This window comes from Macrotis lagotis, chromosome 6 (assembly GCF_037893015.1).
Source record: "Macrotis lagotis isolate mMagLag1 chromosome 6, bilby.v1.9.chrom.fasta, whole genome shotgun sequence".
Taxonomy (NCBI): Eukaryota; Metazoa; Chordata; class Mammalia; order Peramelemorphia; family Peramelidae; genus Macrotis; species Macrotis lagotis.
The window spans coordinates 864800-872904 of NC_133663.1; the positions used below are offsets into that span (position 1 = coordinate 864800).

The 8105-nt window shown below is 54.6% G+C and overlaps 1 protein-coding gene across 1 annotated transcript in view; it reads right to left on the minus strand.

Annotated features, from left to right (window-relative positions):
• PITPNM3 (PITPNM family member 3) overlaps positions 1–3149 on the minus strand; it is an 88360-nt gene extending 85211 nt beyond the window's left edge. The window contains exon 1 of the mRNA XM_074190501.1: positions 3116–3149. The gene's annotated coding sequence lies outside the window, so the exon portion shown is untranslated. The remainder of the gene's footprint in view (positions 1–3115) is intronic.
• Between the last annotated feature and the right edge of the window lie 4956 nt (positions 3150–8105).

Sequence of the window (8105 nt, forward strand, 5' to 3'; positions counted from 1 at the left end):
AGGGATGCTGCACAGGTGAGATTGACTAGAGATGCTGCACAGGTGAGAATGACTAGAGATGCTGCTCAGTTGAGACTGACAAGAGGTCTGTCTGCACAGGTGAGATTGACAAGAGGTGCTGCACAGGTGAGATTGACTAGAGGTGCTGCACAGGTGAGATTGACCAGAGATGCTGCACAAGTGAGATTGACAAGGGATGTTGCACAGGTGAGAATGACTAGAGATGTTGCACAGGTGAGATTGGACAAAAGATGCTGCAGAGGTGAAAATAATCAGAGATGCTGCATAGGTGAGATGATTGACAAGCTTTGGCATGAAATTGAATTCTGAGGGTGGGCAAAACTGAGGATGATTCCAAGGTCTGGGTTATCTGGGTTACTGGAAGGGTATAGATTCTTTTGAAGAGGGGAGAGGTCTGAGGAGAAAGATCATGAATGAGCTCTACCTTGGATTGTTGAATCGGAAATACCTCCAGGACATTCTCTGACCAAAAAACCGACAACTGTTGGTCAAGCAGGGCTGGTGCTGAGTGAGGCATGGCACAGCACCCATCCATAGAGAAAAGCTTGGTCTGAAAGAGGACAGGCTTGGGGAAGAAGGGAAAAGAAGGGAAAGATCCAGAACCAAGAAAGACTAGAGCTGTGAGTTCTCAAACTACAGAGAGGCTCCACCTGGTCCCCAGCCTAGAGTCCAACTGAGGAGGAAGAAGGCCGGCCCTCCTGAGCAGAGCCTAAGCCCAGGCAAGGGTGCATACAGTGCTCAGCCCCTGTTCTCAGTCTCAGTGCTCTGGCAGAAAGTCTTCCACGCTCCTTTGCTGAAAGGAGAGAAGACGGCTGAGATGGAAGGGTCAGCGGGGTCTTCTTTCCACAGCCATCCTGGGGGTAATCCCCAGCCTGAGGGCTCACACTGGGTAGGAGAAGGTGGTTAGCCTTTCATAGAGGAGCCTAGCTCCAGTCTTCTTCCCATCCCCTGGGGCCATTTTCAGTCCTAGGTTTAGGATTTGTGGGCTTTTAGGCCAAGGAATAGGCTTTGGTCTCTCATCAGCCAGACTACGGCCTAGAGCAGGAGGAGGTGTTTCAGGTTGGCTAACCTAACCGGCAAGGAGGGAGAAGCAACGCCCAGGGAAAACACAAGGAGATGGCTGCCCAGCCTCACCCAGCCCCACCCAGCCCTGATTCAAGAGGGTGTGACCCTTCCCTGGGCCCCTCTCTCTTTACCGTTTTGGCACGGGGGGTGGGGTGGAGAGGAAGAGACCAGATGCAGCAAGCCCAGTTAGGACATTTGGATGATAGCTGAGGTGAGAGGTGATGCCAGGGTGTTTGTGGCGTGGGAGGAAAGAAGGGGTTTGGCCAAGGTTTGGCAGCCATTGCCGGGTCCTGGGGTTAGGGAGAGACCAGGGGACAAGAAGGGAGGGCAAGAAGAAGAGGGAGGTTCAGGATGGGATGGTGCACACATTGCTACATTAGAACTCGGAAGAGAGAGATTGCCAGGGCTGCTGGAGAGAAGAACCTGGGAGAGAGTTGAGGGCAGAGTCCCAGGAATGGAGAAAGAGAGGAGGAAGGGCCCAGGCCTGAGTGCTGGGGGGGTAAGGGAGTGGCAGACAAGACAGTTGAATGACCCAGGGAGCCACAGGAGGGCTGATCAGGAGGAGCCAGACTGGGCAAAGACAAGTTCAGCCATCCTCACCCCCACCCCCACCCAGAATCCCTTGGCTGCAGGGGCCCAGAGAAAGATGGAAAGGGACCTGGATCAGAAATGGGATTGAAAAGAAAAGTGAGCAGTTGGGGCTGGGCCTGGGATTCCCTCTGGTTGTAGGAAACTTTGGTGAGCAAAGTCCCCTTCGGGTGCAGGTTGGCACCTCCTCTGCCATGGAGGGTCTTAAGCACTAGTAAGACTCAGAGGTCTGACTGGTTGACCAGGGACTTGATTCCAGATCTTGATGAGATTCCTTCCTTCCTCGGCAGTTTGCCTCTTTCCCCACCAGGCCGGGTACCTCTTGCCTGTCATGAGCTGAGAACCAGTGGGTGGGGGCTCACTAGCTGGAATGTGGGCTGCCAGTGCTGAACAGGACCAGCTTTGCCTGAACTAGATGAGCCAGGAGGGTCCCTTTGGCCTAAGGTGGAAGGAGAGGCTGGGTGAGGTACTGACAGGACTCAGCTTGCTGGCCCCACAAAGGACCGGGGCTGAGGGCCCACAGATGGAGCCGGCACCATGGAGTGTGTCTGTGTGTGTCCGTGTGTGTCTGTGTGTCTGTAGGTGTGACTGTGGGTGTGTGTGTGTGTGTCTATATGTGAGTGTGTCCTTGTGTGTCTTTGTGTGAGTGTGACTGTGGGTGTGTCTTTCTGTATGGGGGGGGGGGGGGAAGGGAGCTTCTCTGGCTGGAACTCCCAGTACCCAGGGCTCCCAGTTGTGGGAGGGGGTGAGGCAGTGAATGCTCAGCTGTGGGGAGAGAGGGGAAGTTGGGGAATGGAGCTGGAGGAGGGGGGAGGCTTCCTGGGGCGGCCCTGGGGAAGAGCCGAGGGAGGCCAGAGAAGGGCAGGCTGCCTCTCCCCCAGGTCCATACGTGATGAAGGCCCTCAGGAGCCTTCCAGTCCCTGCCAACTTCTGCCACTCACCCGAGCTTTGGCACGGAGTCTCCCCCAAAGTGGAGAGGGGTGCCCAGCCAGGCCCGGTGTCAGCCACCGCAGGGTCGGGCTCCCCCCGGGAAACCAGCAAGTGGCCCCCAGCCCACCGCAGGAGGGGGGCAGAGCCTGTGGCCGGTCACATTCCCCCCCCCCCCCCAGGGCCCGTCCCTGGCCCGTAACGGGGGAAGGGAGAAGACAATGGGGGCATGACCGGTCCGGGCTTCAGTCCAAATGCGCATCAAGGGGCCAACCCAGGCGCGGGGGACCCACCCCACGGCCCCCTTCGGCACCCCCTCCCGTCCCCTCCCCTTTTCCTGGCCAGCCCGGGGGGAGGCGGGGGTCGGTCCCGGGGGTGGGGGGAGGGGGCTCAGCCTGGGGGCGGGGCCAGGTCTCCGAGACAGGTGGGCGGGGGGCCCGGGTGTCCCCGACACACCCCGCCCCTCACCTGGCGGCCCCAGTGCAGGAATGCGCCCCCGGGGCCCCTCCCTCACCTGCGCGGCTGCGGCTGCGGTCGGGGCGGGCCCCCGGGGCCGGGGCCGGGGCCGGGGCCGGGGCCGGGGCCGGGGCCGGGGCCGGGGCCGGGGCCGTGGCCATGGGCCGGCGGGCGGCGGCTCTCTGCGGGCTGCCTCCGGCGCGGGCTCCCTCCCGGCTCCGCCGCCGCCTCCTCGCCCGCCCGGTCCTCCGCTGCCTTAAAGGAGCCGAGCCGCGGCGGCCTCCGACGTGGGGGCGGGGGCGGGGGAGGGGGAGGAGCGGGGAGCCCCGGGCCCCCTCCCCCGGGGCGCCGGCCCCGAGGCGGCCCCGGATCCCAGCTCACCCCGGGCCAGGGGGCCCCGGAGGAAGCGGATCCGACTTCAGGCCCGGCCTGGCTCCCAGGCTCTGCCCCTTCCCCCCACCAGTTCGGAGCCCGGGATCCCAAGGGCATGCACCCTCGGGGTCACCCCCCCCCCCAGGACAGATGACTGGTGGCTCCGGAGCCTGGGCTGGAGACCAGAAGATGCGAGTTCCAGTCCTCCTGCAGACACTTCCTGAGGGTCATTTCGTTTCTGAGCCCCAGTTTCCCCATCTGTCAAACTAGAGAAAGGAGCCTCCCCAGCATTTCTGAAGCACCTTCCGTTTGCCCTTTTCCAGAAACCACCAGAATTCGGGTGAAGGAAAAGCAAAAGGACAAAGTCCACCCACCAGCCACCCCCCTTTTCTGGGGCCTAATCAGAGGGCAAGCTTGTGAACCACAGAACGGTGGCTCCAGACGGCCCCATTCCAGAGGGAGGATGGGGCCGACAGGGATGGAGGTGCCACCAGAACGTAGGAGGGGTGAGGGGTCCTGGAGAGGAGCCTGGTGAGCCCACTTCTGAATCAGGGAAACTCCCAGAATGGACCCCCAGAGCAGTCAATTGTCACTCATGCCTTCAACTTTCCTTCTGAAGGAAGGGTCAAGACGGATGGGGAGGGGGACCAACTGAAGCAGTGCGGGGAGACCCTCAGTTTCCCCATTTGTCAGCAAGGAGTCAGACTCCTTGGTCTCAGAGGCTCTTCCTTCCCAGCTCTAGGTCTCAGAGCCAAGGTAAAGGCCATCCCAACACTAAACAAACATTCTACTGTCTTGCCCAAATGGTCATGCCTAGGGGGGGCCACGCTAGGAATGGTAGAAGAGGAGGCAGAGACACGACACCAAAATAGTCATGAATACCTAGTGGTGCTGCCCCTGGGTCACCTTGGCAGGGAAAACACAAGGTGGGGCTGGTCTGGAGGGGAGAGACCTCAGGGAGAAGAGGGACTTGGGCAGAATCCGGAGAGACTGCCAGAGGTTGAGGAGAGATGGGGGAGGGTAAAAGGAGGTGACTTCTCATCTCTTCTGCCACTCACTGGCTTACCAAATACACTCCAGCACTACTCAGTGTTGCCAGCCATTAACTTGAAAATACACCAAAGAAAATGAGTAGCTGAAGCAGAGAAGCTGAAATAGGAAAACAATGCCACAATAAGCCAAGTTTTATTTCTATGGAACCTTTACGATGGCCCCAGCGATCATGGCTTTCAAACATTTGTGGGTGCCCAAGGAGACCGTGAGACAGGACTACGAGGTGACAGAGGGGAGCCAGGGAGTGATGTAGTGCATTGTGCAGAACACAGATGAGGGCGTGCACATGTGTCTGACCATCCCTTGGACATCAGCTTGTACTTGAATGGTGAATTTACAGGTTGAGAAACTGCAGAAACATATTGTACTTGGTTAGAAGTAGTCAACATTTAATGTGATACACCAGAATTATTGTATGATCATAGTGGTTTTGGAATGGCTGCAGAAGCAAATCTATAATGACTCCAATACAGCATGCTTGTCACAGAGAAAAAGTCTGTTTAGTGTGCCATTGAAGAAATTTTAGGGTGAGCCCCCTTGGGACCAACATCTCTCAAATCCCCCCAAGGTTTCTTGAATCACTAAATGGGAAGCACTGCTCTAGTCCAAGAGTCCTCTCTACATGATCCCTGACAGGTTGGCTATTTCAAAACAGGGAAGGGGACCCACCAGCCCTCTACCTAGCCCAAACTATGTGGGATAGCTCTTGAGAATAAGGCTTTCCTGGCATCCAGGTTAAATTTGCTTTTTTTGTTCCTTCCCCCCATTGCTCCTAGTTTGCAAGCCTGAGGCACTGGAGGGTGACTAGGGAGAAGCTGGGTCAGATGGGAAAATAGAGGGGAAAATAAGGGCTTCAGTTTTGTACTTATTTAAGTTATCTATGGGGTATCCAGTTCAAGATGTCTAATAAGCATTAGATATACAAATGGAGATTGGGGCAGTTAGGTGGCACAGTGGATAGAGCACCTCCTGGAGTCAGGAGGACCTGAGTTCAAATCCAGCCTCAAACACTTAATACTTAGCTGTGTGACCTTGAGCAAGTCACTTAACCCCATTGCCTTGAAACGCCCCCCCCCAAAATGGGGGGTGAGCAAGAAGATTGGGACAAGAGAAAAAGTCATTAAATCCCTGGGAGTTGATGAAAGTAGCATGGGGAGGGGGAGAGCAGGAGACCCAGGAAAAGTCTTGAGAGACATTTGTGGTTAGAGGACCTGGACTGAAAGAGGATCCAGCAAAGGAGACAGAGGAGGAGCTGTCAGAGAGGGGGAAGGAGAACCAGGGGAGAGGAAGATTGCTGAAATGTAGGGAGAAGAGTTTTAAGGAAGAGAGAATGACTTAAGTGTCCAAGGGTGCTGTCAGGGTGAATAAGGATTGAGAAAAAGTTGGGGGATTTGGTAATCTAGAAATCTCTAGTCACTTTGAGAGGGAAGTTTTGCCAGAAGGCAATGTAAGGGATTAAGAAGAGGAGAGGGAGGGAGGAGAAATAGTGGAGGCACTAGAAAACACCTAGTGTAGGTGCTTTTCCAGGAGCTGAGCTACAAAGGGCAGAAGAAACATAGGGCTACAGCTAGCAGGAATGGAAGGCTCCAGAGAAGTTGGTTTGCTTTTTTTCAGGATGGAGGAGATGGGTGTGTTTGTAGACAGCCGGGAAACAAGGAGGCAAGAAGTGATTAAAATAGAGAACAGAGTGGGTCACTTGTGCAGGCCTTGGTGGGGAGGCCACTTCATCATATGAGACAGGAAGTGGGGGCAGGGTGGAGGGAGGATGAGGATGACAAGAGGAGCAGAATGCTCATAAGTGGGAGTAGATGAGGAAGGGGGAGAAGGGGAAACTCAAGGGGAATGGCCTCAGTTTTCTTTTTGGTAAAAGCTGAAGAGGGGGTTCTCAGTTGATAAAGTGAGGGAACCAGAGGAGGTTCGAGGAAGGATGGATTGTCAGTATCTTAGGAGAGTGGGCTAATTGGGGAGGGATTAAAGGTTATCTTCTTGCAGTAAAAGTCCAGTTGAGGCTAGATAACATAAATGTGGAGTGGACTCAGGAACAACAGTTGCCTGATTTTCTTCGGCAGCAGCCAAGGTGCATGGTGGGAATGGACTGAGGCTTGACTGGGCTATATTGGGAGAAATGAGGCAGCGTTCAAGGTGGCATTCAAGGAAGAGGGATTCAAGAGCAGGACAGTGTTGAATGGAATGGGTGCACCAAGGAGTTGAGATGTGAAGAGGATGGAGCGGCTGCTGCAAGGGTCCCGACCTGGGAGAGAATTGAGAGTCAAGGGAGGGGAGATCACAGTGTGGGTGAAGAGCAGGGTTCGTAAGGGAAGGCAGAAGAGAAACAGCAATAGATTATGTAGTCTTTTTCTGGGGCTGAGATGTGAGGGAGGAACTCGTGGTTGTGAGGGGGCTGAGGATCTTTTCAGGGAGCTGATAAATTAAAGTCCTCTTGTATGAGGGCAGGAGTTAGGAGAGAAAAATGGCGACCCGGGGATCAACATAGGAACTGTCTCACCCACTTCTGGTGATTCACATGGGGATAACCAGAACCTAGAATGAGCTGCCAGTTCCAATATTCTTGTCCCAGAAGCCTCAGGGATGAACACAACGCCTTGACGGCTTCTATTGAAAGCAAAAACCACTAAATGGTGCAGTGGATAGAGCACTGACCCGGTGTGAGGAAGGCCTAAATTCAAATACAGCCTCAGACACTGTGTGACCATGGACAAATCAACTTAATCCTGTAGAGGAACAATGTGCTTGAGCTTGGATGCACTTGAGGAGAGACTGAACAACAGCGGCAAGGGATTCAGGAGAGAGGAGCAAAGGTGCTGAGATGATGTATCTGGACAGCAGTCTGAAACACTGGAGCGAGGCGACAGAACTAGAGCTGCCGGGAACGTCCAAACTTACCCTTTGATCCAGCAAGACCACGGCTAAAACTGTGCCCCCAAAGAGATAAAAAAAAAAGGGGGAACACCCATTTGTAGGCAAATATTGAAAGCAGTCCTTTTTGTGGTGGCAAGAATTAGACATGGCTGAACTAGATGTGGTGTGTGATTGTGATGGGAACACCATTGTCCTCAAAGACACGGAGACTTCACCCAACCACAGCTCTCTCCTTCTTGCCCCTCACTAGGTTGGCAGTGGAGGTGGACCGTGTCCCTTGGATTCCAGATCACCCAGGACAACAAGAGAAAGTCACCCGGGAAGCTTGGGAACTAGATCCCCAGCCCAGCCCAATGGCGTGAGAGGCTAGTGAGAGTCTCAGTTCTCTTGGACATCTGCTACATCTATCTCTGCCCCAAATAGAGCAGTTAGTCCTTTATTTCTCTTAAGGGAATTCCATCCTTCAAGAGGGGGAATCAATAAGGGAAGTTCTGTTCTGGAGATTTTAAGTTAGTGATAAAGGAAAGTCCAGGGGATCCCTAAGAAAAGTGTCTGAGATCTGAGGAACTAAGGAAGTTCACCTAGCAGGATGGAACAATGTGAATGAAGCCGAGGAGGAGACTAAAGAGAATAATGTGGCTGCACAGGAAGCTCCCCAAACAAATGACGTTTTTGAAAAACATTTTCCCAAAGAGGGAGCAGAAGAGAAAATGCCAGAGGATTGTGCAACCCTGTATGAGTCC